The sequence below is a fragment of the Scyliorhinus torazame genome, chromosome 5 (assembly GCF_047496885.1).
Source record: "Scyliorhinus torazame isolate Kashiwa2021f chromosome 5, sScyTor2.1, whole genome shotgun sequence".
NCBI classification, from domain to species: domain Eukaryota; kingdom Metazoa; phylum Chordata; class Chondrichthyes; order Carcharhiniformes; family Scyliorhinidae; genus Scyliorhinus; species Scyliorhinus torazame.
Window position 1 is genome coordinate 253,706,616 of NC_092711.1, and position 18,482 is coordinate 253,725,097.

The 18,482-nt window shown below is 46.9% G+C and overlaps 1 protein-coding gene across 8 annotated transcripts in view; it reads right to left on the reverse strand.

Moving 5' to 3' along the window:
- The window catches only part of LOC140421052 (BCL-6 corepressor-like protein 1), a 516,176-nt gene that overhangs the window by 108,672 nt on the left and 389,022 nt on the right, over positions 1 to 18,482 (reverse strand). The gene's annotated exons all lie outside the window — the stretch shown is intronic.

An 18,482-nucleotide genomic window follows, 5' to 3' on the forward strand; every position in this document is an offset into this window, starting at 1 on the left:
TTACTTCTGCATTTATTCCCCCGCTAAAATAAACAAAGTCGATTTCGGCGGGAGAACAGCTGGTGAGTCAGTTTCAGCGGGAGCATTGTGGAAGTGGCTGCTGGGAGGTAAGTCAACCTTTAAAAGCACTTGTCCCTGCAGGGGCAGGCCAGTCGATTTCGGCGGGAGAACAGCTGGTGAGTCAGTTTCAGCGGGAGCATTGCGGAAGTGGCTGCTGGGAGGTAAGTCAACCTTTAAAAGCACTTGTCTTTGCAGGGGCAGGCCAGTCGATTTCGGCGGGAGAATCAGCTGGTGAGTCAGTTTCAGCAGGAGCATTGCGGAAGTGGCTGCTGGGAGGTAAGTCAACCTTTAAAAGCACTTGTCTTTGCAGGGGCAGGCCAGTCGATTTCGGCGGGAGAATCAGCTGGTGAGTCAGTTTCAGCGGGAGCAGTGCGGAAGTGGCTGCTGGGAGGTAAGTCAACCTTTAAAAGCACTTGTCTTTGCAGGGGCAGGCCAGTCGATTTCGGCGGGAGTGGAGCTGGCTGGTTAGTCAATTTCAGCAGGAGCTGAGAATTTTTCTTTTTTTTTAAAAAATTATTTTTTTAGGCGGGAACAGGAAGTCGACCCGCGGACGTCTGGGAAGACCCTCACCAATAAATTCTGGTGGAGAGGAAACCCGAGACACTACACGTGTAGTGTCTCCCACCCACCCTCCTCCTCTAACCTAATAATAAAACCCATCGGTCTGAGGTAAGTACCATATTTTATTATATTATTATTTTTTAATAAAAATTTAATTTAGTTGTTAGCCAGATCTTGGTAGAAAGTAAGAGGAATGGCAGGGAAGGGAGTGCAATGTTCCTCCTGCAGGATGTTTGAGGTGAGGGATGCAGTTAGTGTCCCTGCTGATTTTACCTGCAGGAAGTGCTGCCATCTCCAGCTCCTCCAAGACCGAGTTAGGGAACTGGAGCTGGAGTTGGAAGAACTTTGGATCATTCGGGAGGCAGAAGGGGTCATAGATAGCAGCTTCAGGGAATTAGTTACACCAAAGATTGGAGATAGGTGGGTAACTGTAAGAGGGACTGGGAAAAAGCAGTCAGTGCAGGGATCCCCTGCGGTCGTTCCCCTGAGAAACAAGTATACCGCTTTGGATACTTGTGGGGGGGACGACTTACCAGGGGTAAGCCATGGGGTACGGGCCTCTGGCACGGAGTCTGTCCCGGTTGCTCAGAAGGGAAGGGGGGAGAGGAGCAGAGCATTAGTAATTGGGGACTCTATAGTCAGGGGCACAGATAGGAGATTTTGTGGGAGCGTGAGAGACTCACGTTTGGTATGTTGCCTCCCAGGTGCAAGGGTACGTGATGTCTCGGATCGTGTTTTCCGGGTCCTTAGGGGGGAGGGGGAGCAGCCCCAAGTCGTGGTCCACATTGGCACTAACGACATAGGTAGGAAAGGGGACAAGGATGTCAGGCAGGCTTTCAGGGAGCTAGGATGGAAGCTCAGAACTAGAACAAACAGAGTTGTTATCTCTGGGTTGTTGTCCGTGCCACGTGATAGTGAGATGAGGAATAGGGAGAGAGAGCATTTAAACACGTGGCTACAGGGATGGTGCAGGCGGGAGGGATTCAGATTTCTGGATAACTGGGGCTCTTTCTGGGGAAGGTGGGACCTCTACAGACAGGATGGTCTACATCTGAACCTGAGGGGCACAAATATCCTGGGGGGGAGATTTGTTAGTGCTCTTTGGGGGGGTTTAAACTAATGCAGCAGGGGCATGGGAACCTGGATTGTAGTTTTAGGGTAAGGGAGAATGAGAGTATAGAGGTCAGGAGCACAGATTTGACGTCGCAGGAGGGGGCCAGTGTTCAGGTAGGTGGTTTGAAGTGTGTCTACTTCAATGCCAGGAGTATACGAAACAAGGTAGGGGAACTGGCAGCATGGGCTGGTACCTGGGAATTCGATGTTGTGGCCATTTCGGAGACATGGATAGAGCAGGGACAGGAATGGATGTTGCAGGTTCCGGGGTTTAGGTGTTTTAGTAAGCTCAGAGAAGGAGGCAAAAGAGGGGGAGGTGTGGCGCTGCTAGTCAAGAGCAGTATTACCGTGGCGGAGAGGATGCTAGATGGGGACTCTTCTTCCGAGGTAGTATGGGCTGAAGTTAGAAACAGGAAAGGAGAGGTCACCCTGTTGGGAGTTTTTTTATAGGCCTCCTAATAGTTCTAGGGATGTAGAGGAAAGGATGGCGAAGATGATTCTGGATATGAGCGAAAGTAACAGGGTAGTTATTATGGGAGACTTTAACTTTCCAAATATTGACTGGAAAAGATATAGTTTGAGTACAATAGATGGGTCGTTTTTTGTCCAGTGTGTGCAGGAGAGTTTCCTGAAACAATATGTTGACAGGCCAACAAGAGGCGGGGCCACGTTGGATTTGGTTTTGGGTAATGAACCAGGCCAGGTGTTGGATTTGGAGGTAGGAGAGCACTTTGGGGACAGTGACCACAATTCGGTGACGTTTACGTTAATGATGGAAAGGGATAAGTATACACCGCAGGGCAAGAGTTATAGCTGGGGGAAGGGCAATTATGATGCCATTAGACGTGACTTGGGGGGGGATAAGGTGGAGAAGTAGGCTGCAAGTGTTGGGCACACTGGATAAGTGGGGCTTGTTCAAGGATCAGCTACTGCGTGTTCTTGATAAGTATGTATCGGTCAGACAGGGAGGAAGGCGTCGAGCGAGGGAACCGTGGTTTACCAAGGAAGTGGAATCTCTTGTTAAGAGGAAGAAGGAGGCCTATGTGAAGATGAGGTGTGAAGTTTCAGTTGGGGCGATGGATAGTTACAAGGTAGCGAGGAAGGATCTAAAGAGAGAGCTAAGACGAGCAAGGAGGGGACATGAGAAATATTTGGCAGGAAGGATCAAGGAAAACCCAAAAGCTTTCTATAGGTATGTCAGGAATAAGCGAATGACTAGGGAAAGAGTAGGACCAGTCAAGGACAGGGATGGGAAATTGTGTGTGGAGTCTGAAGAGATAGGCGAGATACTAAATGAATATTTTTCGTCAGTATTCACTCAGGAAAAAGATAATGTTGTGGAGAATGCTGAGCCCCAGGCTAATAGAATAGATGGCATTGAGGTACGTAGGGAAGAGGAGTTGGCAATTCTGGACAGGCTGAAAATAGATAAGTCCCCGGGACCTGATGGGATTTATCCTAGGATTCTCTGGGAGGCCAGGGAAGAGATTGCTGGACCTTTGGCTTTGATTTTTATGTCATCATTAGCTACAGGAATAGTGCCAGAGGACTGGAGGACAGCAAATGTGGTCCCTTTGTTCAAAAAGGGGAGCAGAGACAACCCTGGCAACTATAGACCGGTGAGCCTCACGTCTGTAGTGGGTAAAGTCTTGGAGGGGATTATAAGAGACAAGATTTATAATCATCTAGATAGGAATAATATGATCAGGGATAGTCAGCATGGCTTTGTGAAGGGTAGGTCATGCCTCACAAACCTTATTGAGTTCTTTGAGAAGGTGACTGAACAGGTAGACGAGGGTAGAGCAGTTGATGTGGTGTATATGGATTTCAGCAAAGCGTTTGATAAGGTTTCCCACGGTAGGCTATTGCAAAAAATACGGAGGCTGGGGATTGAGGGTGATTTAGAGATGTGGATCAGAAATTGGCTAGCTGAAAGAAGACAGAGGGTGGTGGTTGATGGGAAATGTTCAGAATGGAGTACAGTCACAAGTGGAGTACCACAAGGATCTGTTCTGGGGCCGTTGCTGTTTGTCATTTTTATCAATGACCTAGAGGAAGGCGCAGAAGGGTGGGTGAGTAAATTTGCAGACGATACTAAAGTCGGTGGTGTTGTCGATAGTGTGGAAGGATGTAGCAGGTTACAGAGAGGATATAGATATGCTGCAGAGCTGGGCTGAGAGGTGGCAAATGGAGTTTTAATGTAGAGAAGTGTGAGGTGATTCACTTTGGAAGGAATAACAGGGAATGCGGAATATTTGGCTAATGGTAAAGTTCTTGAAAGTGTGGATGAGCAGAGGGATCTAGGTGTCCATGTACATAGATCCCTGAAAGTTGCCACCCAGGTTGATAGGGTTGTGAAGAAGGCCTATGGAGTGTTGGCCTTTATTGGTAGAGGGATTGAGTTCCGGAGTCGGGAGGTCATGTTGCAGCTGTACAGAACTCTGGTACGGCCGCATTTGGAGTATTGCGTACAGTTCTGGTCACCGCATTATAGGAAGGACGTGGAGGCTTTGGAGCGGGTGCAGAGGAGATTTACCAGGATGTTGCCTGGTATGGAGGGAAAATCTTATGAGGAAAGGCTGATGGACTTGAGGTTGTTTTCGTTGGAGAGAAGAAGGTTAAGAGGAGACTTAATAGAGGCATACAAAATGATCAGGGGGTTGGATAGGGTGGACAGTGGGAGCCTTCTCCCGCGGATGGATATGCTGGCACGAGGGGACATAACTTTAAACTGAGGGGTAATAGATATAGGACAGAGGTCAGAGGTAGGTTCTTTACGCAAAGAGTAGTGAGGCCATGGAATGCCCTACCTGCTACAGTAGTGAGCTCGCCAACATTGAGGGCATTTAAAAGTTATTGGATAAACATATGGATGATAATGGCATAGTGTAGGTTAGATGGCTTTTGTTTCGGTGCAACATCGTGGGCCGAAGGGCCTGTACTGCGCTGTATTGTTCTATGTTCTATGCATTAACAACTCAGAACACGGCTTAAGTGGCAGCTTCCCCTACTCCATTTACTATTGTTGCAGTCAAGATTGCAGTTTTTGAAGTGATTCATCAATTGACGGCAACTTAAAGGAAGTGCAGCACTGTCTCACAGTACCAGTATTGATCAAATATGAATCCCATCACCGCTTATCTTCCTATTTCCCCTTCCTTCATTTCCCAGTTCCATGATGACACTGGCAAAAATATCTCAATCAAGGGTTTACCATATAAATAGAAAGAAGGCTAAGGATGGCCAGAAAGAAAAAATTGCAGTTTATTATGTACTAAGAATGCCACAAGAAACACTTCAAATTCACTGAATTTTCTGAAGCGCAGCCACTGTTGTTTTCCAAGCAATTGTAGCAGCTAATTTGTTTTGATGATGTTGGTCGAGAGGTAAAGTGATATCCAGAAGAACTTGCTTTTCAAATGCTGCGACGGATCTTTCGTGCGCATCTAAACAGTTAGGGTTTTGGTTTAATACCTCACCCGAAAGACCTAGTTTTCAGTTCAAAATCGCCACTCTGAATTATGTACTTTGTTCTGAATGAATGTGAACAAATGACTACAAGTCATTTACATCAAAGCCAAACTGGCATATGGTGGCTGAAATCTGCAAACTGTCATCCTCAGGAGAGTTACAATCCACCATAGACTATTTTCAACCACATGTCTGATCACTTAATCACCATTCATTCTCATGAGGGAAAGGTGGGATAGTGATTACAACTGCACCCTGAGCTTGAACACATCAATAGAGAATATCATGCCATTAATGTAGTAAAATGTCCGAAATAGACTGGGACTATACTCATTGGGATTTAAAAGAATGAGGCGGGGTGGGGGGGGGGGGGGGGGGGGGGGGGGGAATTCTTATAGAAACATATAAAATTATGAAGGGAATCGATAGGACAGAAGCAGGGAGGCTGTTTCCACTGGTGGATGTAACTAGATCTAGAGGGCATAGTCTGAAAATAAAGGGGAGCAGATTTAGGACTGAGTTGAAGAGGAACTTCTTCACCCAAAAAGTCATCAATCTGTGGAATTCCTTGCCCAGTAAAGCAGTTGAGGCTACCTCTTTGAATGTTTTTAAGGCAAAGGTAGATACATTTTTCAACAGTAAAGAATTAAAAGGTTATGGTGAGCGGGCGGGTAAGTGGAGCTGGGTCCACAAAAGATCAGCCATGATCTTATTGAATGGCGGAGCAGATTCGAGGGGCCAGGTGGCCTACTCCTGATCCTAGTTCTTATGTTTTTAAATAATAAGTCCAAACTTGACAACAAGTCAAAAAAGATGGGTAACTAAAAGCTTGTTCTAAAAAGCAAGTTTTAGCTGAAAAATAGGGGTCAAGGACAGAATCTTGAAGTGTTCCAGAAATGATAGTATGGGGACAACAAAATAAGCAATATCTGGAAATTCTCTGGTGACAACGGGATAGAAAAGGATGGTGTGCACAGCTTATGCTCAACTGAACAATGGAGAGGCGCTGATGTAGGATGTTGTGGTCAACCAAGTCAAAGGTTGCAGAAAGATCGAGAAGGACAAGGAGGGAAAGGATGTCATTTGTGACTTTACCTAGGGTCAATACTGTACTGTTGCATGGTGGAAACCTGACTGGAGAGGTTCAAATATGAGATTGTGGAACGATGGACAAGAATTTGGCAAGAGTCAAGTTCATTTTCTATTGAAGATGGGTTTGATGATAGACTTAAAAGGGAGGGGAGGGAACATGAGCAGAGGGAACATTGATAATATCCGCTAGCATGGAGGCCTCATTTGGGCCTTTATAAAGATAACAAATGAATTACGTTAGCTTCTTTCACTTTCCCTAGAGATGGAAGATAGGAGTCTAGATTTTCTGATTGTCAATACTTGAAGTGATCAAATTAAAATAGATGGGCTACTTGTGGCATTAATGTTTCATCAAAGTCTAGGACCAAACAATGGGTGGAATTTCACCATATTTTGGCAACGTGTCATCCCAGGTGGGAAAGCAGAGGGTAGCCCGTCAGTGACGTTTCTGGGTTTTCCTGGCGTATTTTTAAACACTTTGTCTAAAAATGAAGAGGCGGGTCCCGCAATGTCATGCTGGTGGGGGCAGGCAAAGTTCCCCGATATTAAAAAATATAAATGGAGCCACCCATACTGCAACCACCAGAGAACTCCCCGCCACCTGATAATTATATTTAAATTGATACAAATTAGGATCCCAACTTTTCACAGAATAATAGTGCATAAAAGACCCTTTGGCCCATCGAGTCTGCACCGACACATAAAAAGCACCTGACCTGCCTACCTAATCCCATTTTCCAGCATTTGGCCATAGCTGTGAGTGTTGTGACATGCTAAGTGCTCATCCAGGTACTTTGTAAATGGTGTGAAGCGACCCGCCTGTACCACTCTACCTGCATACTAGACCGTCACCACCCTCTGGGTAAAAGGGTTTTCCCTGAAATCGTCCCTAAACCTCCTGGCCCTCACCTTCAACTTGTGACTGACCCTTCAACTAAGGGGAACAGCTGCTCCCTATCCACCCTGTCCATGACCCTCATAATTTTGCACATCTCGACCAGGTAGCCCCACCTCCCCAATTTTCTCTGCTCCAGCGAAAATAACCTAAGCCCATCCAACCTCTCTCTTCATAACTTAAGTTCCTTCCTGGTGAATCGCCTCTGCATCCCCTCCAGTGCAATCACATCCTTCCTATAATGTGACAACCAGAATTGCACACAGTACTGCAGCCACACTAAAGTTCCATACAACTCCAGCATGACCTCCCTGCTTTTGTAATCTATGCCTCAATTGATAGCGGCAAGTGTCCTATATGCCTTTTTCACCACCCTATTAACCTGCCTTTTAAAGTCAGAATTCCCAGTACGTCGTTGGCGGGGTCAATTGATCGGGGTAATCCCACTGGTGTAAGAACCGTTTCGGGACTCCCACGCTATTCTCAACCCCTCTGCCATTACCACCCCCCCAAAAACAGGAGCTGACAATTTCAGCTGACCAGAATTAGCCGAGCAATTTTTACAATCCACTATCTAGTGTGTGTACAAAGATGGAATCAGGAAATTACATTTTAATAAGTCAGTTTTAAATAACATGATGTTTTTACACCTATATTGGTTTATATTACACTTAAACAAGGTACAGCATATTAGTGCTGGGGAATGGAACTTTCCACTTCAGGCACAGTGTCAGCATCAAGCAGTCCCATATCAGGAAAGGAAGCTCACAAAGTATGCCCAACAATATGCTCAGCAATAACACACGATGCAGTACAGCATGCCACTCAATTTCCTATTTTGTAGGCCAGTCAACTTCTGCCTCTCAGAACGAGATGCAAATTTAGTGCCATGGTTTGGGGCAGTTTCTTTTTTTTACTGTATGCCTGGATTAATAAAGGCTGTCAGATAGTGGAGTTTGTTTTATCTGAATTTGAATTCAGTGTTTAGCCAACAGTACTACACAAGCCTCGTATGCATGAGTTATATAACTGGATTACAACATGATTTGAAATACTGTGACAGTATGTGAAGGACAGAGAAAAAAATTGTATAACAGCAATCTATTTTTATGTGATAGTTAAAAACGCGTTGCTGCTGACAAGCACAATAGAAAAGTAAGTGAATGGGTGAGGTAAGATCTTACATGTGTCGTAGTTCACCCCAATCACATATGACAGGGTTTCCCAAAGTGGGTTTGCCATGAATCCATCCATGGCTTTAGCTGTGGGTCAGCTTATGCGTAAAATTTGAAAAATGCTATGAAGCTGCTAGTGCAACCAGAAGCTGTTTTTTTACCCGCATTGGCAACTGATAGGCTCAAGTGAGCCTTTGAACAACCAATGAAGTGAGAAGCCAGACTCTTAATTGGGCAAGCTAGGAACAGCTGGAAAGTAAGACCTCAATGGTCCAGGCTAGGAGAGTGGATGGCAGAGCAAGGTAGGCAGTGGCTATGGAGAGGGTCGGGAAGCGGTCACGGTGCGGGAGGGGAAGTGGCCATGGAATGAGAGCGGCAGCGGACTTGGAACAAGGGTGGGGAAGAGGCAATGGGACGGGAGCGGCAGCAACCATGGATGAGTGGCGCAGCGGCCAAAGGGAGTAAGGTATAGTGTCTTGGAACGAAGGAACAAGTGTCATGGAAGTGAGTGCGAAAGAGAAAGAGAGAGAGAGAGAGAGCCTGAAAGAAAGTGAAAGATGGGTTGTGTTTTCGCGAGAGAGACACACACACAGAGGCAGGTGAGTTTGTGTGTGAGACAGTAGTGTGATTGCGTGTCTATGACAGTGTGAGCACGTTTATGCATGAAAGTGAGTGAGTGTTGGTGTGTATAAGAGTGAGTGGGTGCATGAATGAAAGAGGAGATAAGTGTGTGTGCGAGAGAGCGGGGCGAGGCAGGTAATGTTGAGTATGAGAATGTGTCTATGACAATGTGTGAGTGTGTTTGTGTATGAGAGTGTGTGTATTTTTGAACAGTAACCCCTAGTTCTGGACTCTCCCACAAGAAGAAACTTGCCTCTGCATCTACTCTTACAAGAGCCCCCAGGAGTCAAAGGCACCTCTTACTCTTGTAAACTCTTGTGGATACATGCCTAGCCTACCCAACCTTTCCTCATAAGACAACCCACCCATTCCAGGTATTAGTCTGGTAAACCTTCTTTGAACTGCTCCTAACACAGAGAGAGGTGAAAGTGTGTGTGTGTGAGAGAGAGGGGGATGAGTGAGTGTGTGAGAGTCTGAGTGAGACAGAGGTGTGGGTATGAATGTGTGTGTGAATATGTGAGAGAGAGAGGGGGGGGGGGGGAAAGAGTGAGAGAGAAAAAATCTTTTTGTCTGTGTTCATGAGTGAAAAAGAGGACATGATCTAACCAAATTGGAAAAGAGTCCCATGACAAATACGTTTAGCTGGGTGTTTCCCAGCTCCCAGCAGTACCACACTATCTATTGGCACTCAGTTGCAATTCAGGGTCGCAGGGAGGAAGTCCCCGCCAAGGCTGCGTTTCGTCCCCTTTTCTGCACTGAGGAGCACCGCTCGCCGGAACACCTCAGTGCAGGAAGAGATCGGGGTGTCATTGTTTTTAAAAATATATATATTTTATTTAAATAAAGTTTTTCGATCAAACAAAAACAAAAATTTCCCATTTTACAACTTTGTAATAATATATACATTGATCGTTTTAAAATAAATAATATACTAACTAACGGCAACTGCCAACAAACAAAATAAGAAATAACAGAAATAGTAACTAAAATAGTAGCTTCGTAAAATCAATATAAATAACTAATATATAAACACACATATAAAACCCCTGAGGACCCACATGAGTCCCCCCCCCCCCCCCCCCCCCCCCCCCCCCCCCCCCCCCCCCCCCCCCCCGGGTTGCTGCTGCTGTCTTTCTATTTTCCTTTATCGCACTGCGAGATAGTCGAGGAACGGTTTCCACCGCCTGGTGAACCCTTGAGCCGAACCTCTTAGTGCGTACTTTATCCGCTCCAATTTTATGAACCCTGCCATGTCGTTTATCCAGGCCTCTACGCCCGGGGGTTTAGCTTCTTTCCACACAAGTAGAATCCTTCGTCGGGCTACTAGGGACGCAAAGGCCAAAACATCGGCCTCTCTCGCCTCCTGCACTCCCGGCTCATCTGCAACCCCAAATATAGCCAACCCCCAGCCTGGTTCGACCCGGACCCCACCACTTTTGAAATCACTTTTGCCACACCCACCCAGAACCCATGCAATACCGGACATGACCAGAACATGTGGGTGTGGTTCGCCGGGCTTCCCGCGCATCTCCCGCACCTATCCTCCACTCCAAAAAATCTACTCAGCCTTGCTCCAGTCATATGCGCCCTGTGTAGAACCTTGAATTGTATCAGGCTGAGCCTGGCACACTAGGACGAAGAGTTTACCCTACTTAGGGCATCTGCCCACAGCCCCTCCTCAATCTCTTCCCCCAGCTCCTCCTCCCATTTTCCCTTCAGCTCCTCCACCATCGTCTCCCCCTTGTCTTCATTTCCCTATATATATCTGACACCCTGCCATCACCCACCCATGCCCCCGAAATCACTCTGTCCTGGATCTCTTGCGCCGGGAGCTGCGAGGTGTCATTGTTAAATGGCGTCTGATCTCTCAACCCCCTGAACCCCCCAAAGGCCCAGCTCACATAAAAGGGGTTCCTCAGGGGGCCCCCACACCCCACCTCACATGGGCAGGGGCACCCTCGTGCCCGATTCCTGGGGAAAATGCCAGCCTGGCACCATGGCACTGTCAGCCTGACAATGCCCTTGCCAGTGACACCCAGAAACCTTGGTAGTGCCAGGTGGCATTGCCATGGTGCCAGACTGGCAGTCTGACGGTGCCCACAAGTGCCAGGGTGCCACCCGTGCTATTCCATCCGATCTCCGTTTGTGGGAACTAGCACCTGAACAGCACATGCCCGAGGTCTCCAAGGTGATGGGGTAAGCACCCAGGGCCTCGGTAGATCCGGCGAGTGCATATTAGGGTGAGACTAACTGTCTCGCTCGAATGTGCAGATTTGCAAAATACTGATCCCGCTCACAATGGGCAGGATTCAGATCGCGACTTCTCGCGAGATCACGTTAAATCTCACGAGACGTGGTGATCCGGATAGATGCCGGAAGAGGGATCTCCTGGTATCTACCGGCCGTGGCGCTGCCTTTTGGGCACACCGTGGCCAGTAGATCATGGCCAGAGTGTATGTGTGATATGAGAATCCAGGTCTCCAACAGCACTCGTAATATTAAATAAATGTGAGCAAAAGAATCAGCATCACTCTGCCCATTAAAAATGACAAAAAGGTAAGACAATAGAACTTTTTTTGAAGAAAAAAAACCTAATAATTATAATAAATGCATGCATGTTAGAAATGGAAAATAGGGCAGCACAGTGGCGCAAGTGGTTAGTACGGTTGCCTCACGGCGCCGAGGTCCCAGGTTCGATCCCGGCTCTGTTCACTGTCTGTGTGGAGTTTGCACATTCTCCCCGTGTTTGCGTGGGTTTTGCCCACACAATCCAAAAAAGATGTGCAGGATAGGTGGATTGGCCATACTAAATTGCCCCTTAATTGGAAAAAATGAATTGGATACTCTAAATTTATTGAAAAATATATATTAAAAAAAAGAATTGGAAAATACTTTTGCAAAAACAATAATTTATTTTGTGGTTCAATTCTTCAACATACAAATCCATCATTATACCTCATTCAACAAGATGCTACTTTTTCAAGTTTCTTTTGCAATGAAACTATAGCATCAGTTCCATCAGTACTCTTGGGAGGTCAAAAGGGTTCTGTGGTCAGAAAGATTTGGGAAACCCTGACATTTGACATTAATTCCTTACATGGGGCAGAGTTCTGAGCTATTTCCCATCTTCTCCTCATGGGTAGGAAAAAAGGGAGGTACACCATTCCTTATCCAAAAAAATCACACCATTTTGTCAATGTCAAAATCCCATTCTGAAAACCAATTCATATTTTTAGCCCATTGATACAATAAGCTATAGTAAAGAAAATACTGAAATTAACACCTTCTAATTAATGTGCTTCTTGTATGTTACAGAACTCTTATTTCATCATCTTAAATTACAGTCACAATTGTCACCAGTGACTGACTGCAACATACCTCATCCTTACATTGTATAGCTTAAAATGCTGATTCTACACAAGTCAAGTTTGGATTTACATGTCCATCATCATGCTTTACTGAAATCCATCACTGGTTATGCATTTATGGTTTGTGCCATTGCAATTTCTTTTGTCCAAACTCAGTAGCTGGATCAAGATTTTGATGACCTCAACTTCAAGCTTAGAGGCAAGGAGTCTCACACACAAAGTGGGTATATATAAATACACGGCTGAGATAGGTTGATTTTTAAACTATGGTGGAGTCAAGGACTATGGGCAACAGGCTAGAAAGCGGAGCTGATGTGGCCAAGATCAGATAAGTCATGATCCTATTGCTTGGTGTGACAGGCTCCTGCATTTAGTTTTTATGTTATTGTAAGTACGGTTTAATTTATTGCAAGTACATAGTAAGATATTTTACTCATTTTAGATTCAAATCTTGTAGTAATAATGACAGTCAAACAGTCAGATTCTGAAACGAACAACACCTTCTGGATTCTGCACATACGTAGTTAAATGCAGAAATCCAGAAGCTGTTGTCACTGATTCTATGCTTAGTGCGCACAGTTGAAGTCCCCTTTACAGCAATTAATTAGCAATAATTGAACTGAATGCTATAGTTTCATTGCAAATGAAACTTGAAAAAGTAGCATTTTGTTGAATGAGGTATAATGACTTGTACTTATAGAGAACGTTTAATGAAATTAAACATCCCAAGGCACTTCATGGGACATCCCATGGCACTTCAATCTGATATTACTGCAGATGGCACAAGGTTTGTCACTTTTTTAGGAGTTTCTTAAAGGATGAGTGATGTAGAGAGGCAGAGAGGTTTGGAGAGGCAATACCGAGACTTAGGGCCCTTCCAGCTTGAAGCAAAGCTACCAATGGTAAGGTAATTGAAATTGGGGGGTGCATAAGCCTGCATTAAGTGATTGTAGGTATCCTGAGAGCTATGGGCTGCTGAAGATTATAGAGTTGGGAGGGGTGAGACCAGGGTGAGATTTGAAAACTAACTGTTGATGGTGTACTACCTTCATAATTACTGCTGAACAGACTTACTGGGCGGGACTCTCTGGTGCGTTGCACCCCCGGGATTCTCCGTCTCGCCAGCCGGTCAATGCTGTTTCCCATTGTGGGCAGCCCCATACAGTCTGGAAATCCCCGGGCTGCAGGTGCAATGGAGAATCCAGCCCGCTGTTCCTCGAATGTAAAAAATTTCCAATATGATTTTAGAAATCAGCCGAATCACAGAGGACCATCGTTGAGGATATCGACACCATGGTGCGGACAATGGGGAGGAGCCAGGACCGGCGGAGCCAGTTAACGCAGAGGCCCCTGGAGCTCACTCCAGCTTCCTCTCCATCCCATGGAGATCCCAAGAGCCCCATGGGCACCTTCAGGGAAGGGGAAGTGCTGGAGGCCAACCTGGGGCCTGCGACCAGGGAGATGGTAGCGGTCTCCAGTTCTCCCAAGTCCCCTCCTCCTGACACCGGCACATCTCCAGGGCAGCAGGCAGAACAGGGTGGTACGCCAGTGACACCAGTAAGTCGGCCAGGGCTGTTCTGCTCCAGGCCCTCCAGATATCTGCCAAGGCAACAAAGGGCACGGAAAGCACCTGCTGTCTCCACATCAGGACACACCTAGAAGTAGCAGACCACTCAATATCAATAAGATTGAGGATCACGGAATGTGCACGGAGGACTATCTGTAGCTAGGGGCAATGAAAATGTCGATTGAGCACTATTAAATCATGTTAGACGTGATACATGTGAAACCTGTCCACGTTAATCTTCACAGCGGGCCTGCCTGCACCCCCACCCCCTGCTCTCCCAACCCCCTGGGCATAGTGGTCCAAGATCAAACCCCTCCCGCCTCAATGCAGACTGTTCAGAGAATGGGTGTGAGCCTGCTGTCAGCAGGAAGACAGGAGTCAGACTTCAGCATAAACTGACGAGCAGCAGAGTTTACCTCACAGAAAGTGACCTTCACTCTCCTGCTTTGTATATTGACCCGCTGACAATTCTGACACAGGCCTTGCATCCTGGGGTGATGTTACACAGACCCTTGGAGGGTGGAACATGGTAGTCGAGATGTGTGTGTGTGTGTTGGGGGGGGAGGGGGGGGGGGAAGAGAGATGACGGACAACACCTATGAAAAGCCGGTGTGGATGAGGGCTTCCCTGGTCCTCCTTGCTCCTTGCCGCCGCCCGTCATTCATCCTCCTGCTCTTCCTGCGGCTCCTCCTCGGGCTCTTCCACCATCCTCTTCAGTTCCACCTCATCCTCCTCAGACGAGGCCACATGTCCCTTCTCCTCCACTGCATGTCACCCCGCTGTTGTGCCAGGTTGTGGAGTGTACATCCGACCACCACAGAGCAGGGGACTTTCGGGGGGGGGGGGGGGGGGTGTACTGTAGTGCTTCACCAGAGCAGTCCAGGCATTTGAACCGCATTTTCAGCAGTCCAATGCACTGCTCAATGACAGCACGGGTGGCAACATGGATCTTGTTACATCGGGTCTCTGCCTTGGTCTTCGGCCTCCGCACTGGCATCATCAGCCAGGACCTTGGAGGGTACCCCTATCCCCCAAGAGCCCATCAGTCATCCTGGGATGGTTGTCAAAGACTCCGGGGATCTCTGAACATCCCAGGGTGTAGCAGTCATGCATGCTCCCTGAGAAGTGTGCACACACATGCATGGTCCAGAGGTGGTGGTCGCACACGAGCTGGACATTCATGGCGCGGAACCCCTTCATGTTAATGAAGGGCACACTGTAATGCTCTGGTGCACGCAAGGTGACATGCGTGCCATCAATTATCCCCTGGACATGGGGCATCCCAGCAAAGGCAGAGAATCCTGCTGCCCAGGCATCTTGATGGGCCTGGTCCAGCTCAAATTTGATATAGTCAGCTGCTCAAGCATACAGGGCACCCGTGACTTGTAGCTTGTGAAATGCCAGGCAAGTCCCCACTCGATCCCTGGAATGAACCCGTTGCACAAGGGTTCAGGGCTGCGGTGACCTTCACGGCCACTGGGAGTGGGTGTCCTCCTCCTCCATAGGGTGCCACATCCACGAGAACATGGCACAGGTGCTGCACAGTAGCTTTGTTGTGATGGAGTCTCCTGCGTGGCACATGCAAGTACACCATGGGCCATTGCCAGCATCCCCCTCTGGGTCCCTCCTTGGCCTGATGGATGGCCAGGTCTTCATGGTATGTGGCGGCCTCCTGCATTTGGGCTGCTGCCTTCTCCAGCGTCTGGCACCTGGGCTGCATCTTGCGGGCATCCTCTGCAGGATCATTAACTGCAGGACCAGTCATTCTGGTCTCCCAGTAATTGGAGAAGGAGACAGAAAGACAATCAATTAGGTCTTCCACCCTGGGACCCTCAAATCCCCCCAGCCCCCCCATCCTTAATGTGTCCCGCCTTGCCATCCAGCGAGTCAGTTGTGCTGCACACTCATCCCCGGTCACAGCAGGAGCCCTTAGAACTCAGACCCCTACCAGGAACATTAAGGAGACCGTGTTCAGGTACCTTTCCCTGATCACGCACTCATCCCATGGTTGCGAGGACATCCACAGTGCTGAAGCCCAGCTCTTGAGTGTTTGATTGCTGGCTGCTGAATCTTCTAGAGTCCAGGCAAAGTCCAAGCTTTGATTGAAATGCAATGCAATAATCATCATCTGAGACATGGCATGTGTACCCATGGGAATGCACTTGAGAATATTTTGTTCATTAAATGGTCAACAGTAACAAAGATTTGAAAATCCACGCGTAACATTTCACATATTACACTAACCATTAATCAACAAGGAAACGTCACTGCTCCAGATTGGTACCGATACAAGGCTATTTCCACAAACAAAAACAAACACATGGAATCACAGCTCACAGGTTCCTCAAAAACAGATGATAAGCTTGATAACGTGTTATCTTGTCCAGAATTTTGTCGTAGAAATGGTCTGGCCATCAATGTGTGACTTTTTCCACTTATCAGTGCGATTTTCCATCCAGGAGCTGCAGCTGTGCAGGCCCTCCCTCACCGCCCAATCTCACCAGAAGCAAATCCTGGCTTCCACATATTTCACTGGTGCTCAAGGTGCAGTTGAACATCTTGCCTTCCAGTGTGTTTAACCTGTGATGACGGACATGCAGCATTCACCACACCAGCAACAAAAGCATCAGCAAACTACAAAAGCAATTCTTTAACAGCGTTATCAGGAGGTCCAGCTGGAACAACATCATACACTAGATCCCGTAGAGTCTTCTTGCTTTAAACCGGATTGTCTTCTGGACTCAAACGTCCCCCTGAGCCTGGTGTTCCAGGACACAGGTATCTTGAAAAGAATTGTCCTTCTTTCCAGCTATAGAACAGCAACAGCAACCTCCAGACATCTGGAGCTGCCAGCTGGAGGAAGCAGCAAACACAACCTGCAGCTGTTAAGTGCTCTCAAAATTAACAAGGCCAATTCCTTATTCGCAATAGCCTTCAGCTGTGAAGCTAGAGGCTGTTCACAGTCAGAGGGAGTGAATGTGACCGTCAGCATATAAGCAAGAACAGGGCTCTGTCCTGGAAGTGTTTGGGTACAATAGACAGGCAACAGCTGTAGTTGACACTTTCATGGGTATCAACAATATTTAAAAGTGGATGATGAGCCCCCCTCCCCGCCCCCAGCAAGCTCAAAGTCGACCCCTGACCTGGAACGCTTCAGCACCCTGGCGAAGCCCCCCCTGTAGTACTGGGGCAGAAGCTCCAGTGCCCTACAGCTGCATGTCCGACAATAGAAATGGCTACTCACCTCCTCAGATTCCCTCAGCAGCAATTATGCCAGCGTCGCATTTTAAAAAGGAGTACTAAACAACGCTCGCGTGATTTCTCACTGGGCAAAAAGTTAATTCCTGGGAGACCATTACATTAGACTTCAATCTCGCTAATGAGATGGAAATTGGGGTTAATAATATACTCGCCATATTTGGGCATGATTCAGAACTCGCCATCGGGAGCGGGCTGGTTAGATAGCAAACCGACTGTTGGGATGGAGCAACCTCTCCACCCTGTGCCTTGGTGTGGCGGGGGACCTGTTGGAATTTTTGACTCTTGAGAAGGTTAAGTTTAAACTGAGAGGAAGGATGGAGGGGTTCTACAATTCATGGGCGTTATTCATTATGCACTTTCAAGAATTGGATAAATCGAACATTAGTGGGTGGTGGTGGGGTGGGGGGGGGGGGTTGGTTGGGAGGGGGACTGTATGAGTTAATGGTGACTGGGTGATTCCTGGTTCCTTTTTGTTATTTGTTTATGTTAACATGCGGGCTTGTTTGGGGGTTGGTGGGAGGATGGGATTGTTGTTGATATTGAGATTGACATATTCGTTACTGCTTATTGTTGGTGGGTGTAAATTTGGGGGAAAATGTGAAAAAGGAGAATAAAAATATTTTTAAAAAAAGATAGCCAACTGATTTGCGCCCGATGCGGATATTGATTTTCGCCTTTCCTGCTGTTTAACCACAACGTGGTGGTTAAATCGCACCCTAAATCCTGAAATGCTGTCTGAAAATTTTTCAATGGAATTGGCTGTTTGGACATTATTCAGTGATGAGTGGTCAAAGACAAACAAGGGCTGAAAATCTTTGTGATGGAGGGATTGCATCCCAATTGGACCGTGACCAATATCCTCGCAGGAGTATTTATTTGCTCGTACTGTGGGAGGAGTTTAAACTAGTGACAGGGGGATGGGAACCTGAGCAGGGAGACATAAGCGAGGAAAATAAAATTAGAAATAAACCACAGCAAAGTAGAAAGCAAAAATGGAAAGCAGAGGAAACAAGGACTAGCAGCAAATAGGGCAGTACAAATAAAATGTGGGAAATATTAAAAAGACAATCTAAAGGCACTGTATTTGAATGCAAGGAGCATTTGTAATAAAATAGGTGAATTAACAGTGCAAATAGATGTAAGTTGGTACGATATGATTGCAATTATAATCTTTAAAGTAGGCTTACATTAACACTGCAATGAAGTTACTATGAAAAGCCCCTAGTCGTCACATTCCAACGCCTGTCCGGGTACACAGAGGGAGAATTCAGAATGTCCAATTCACCTGTCAGCACGTC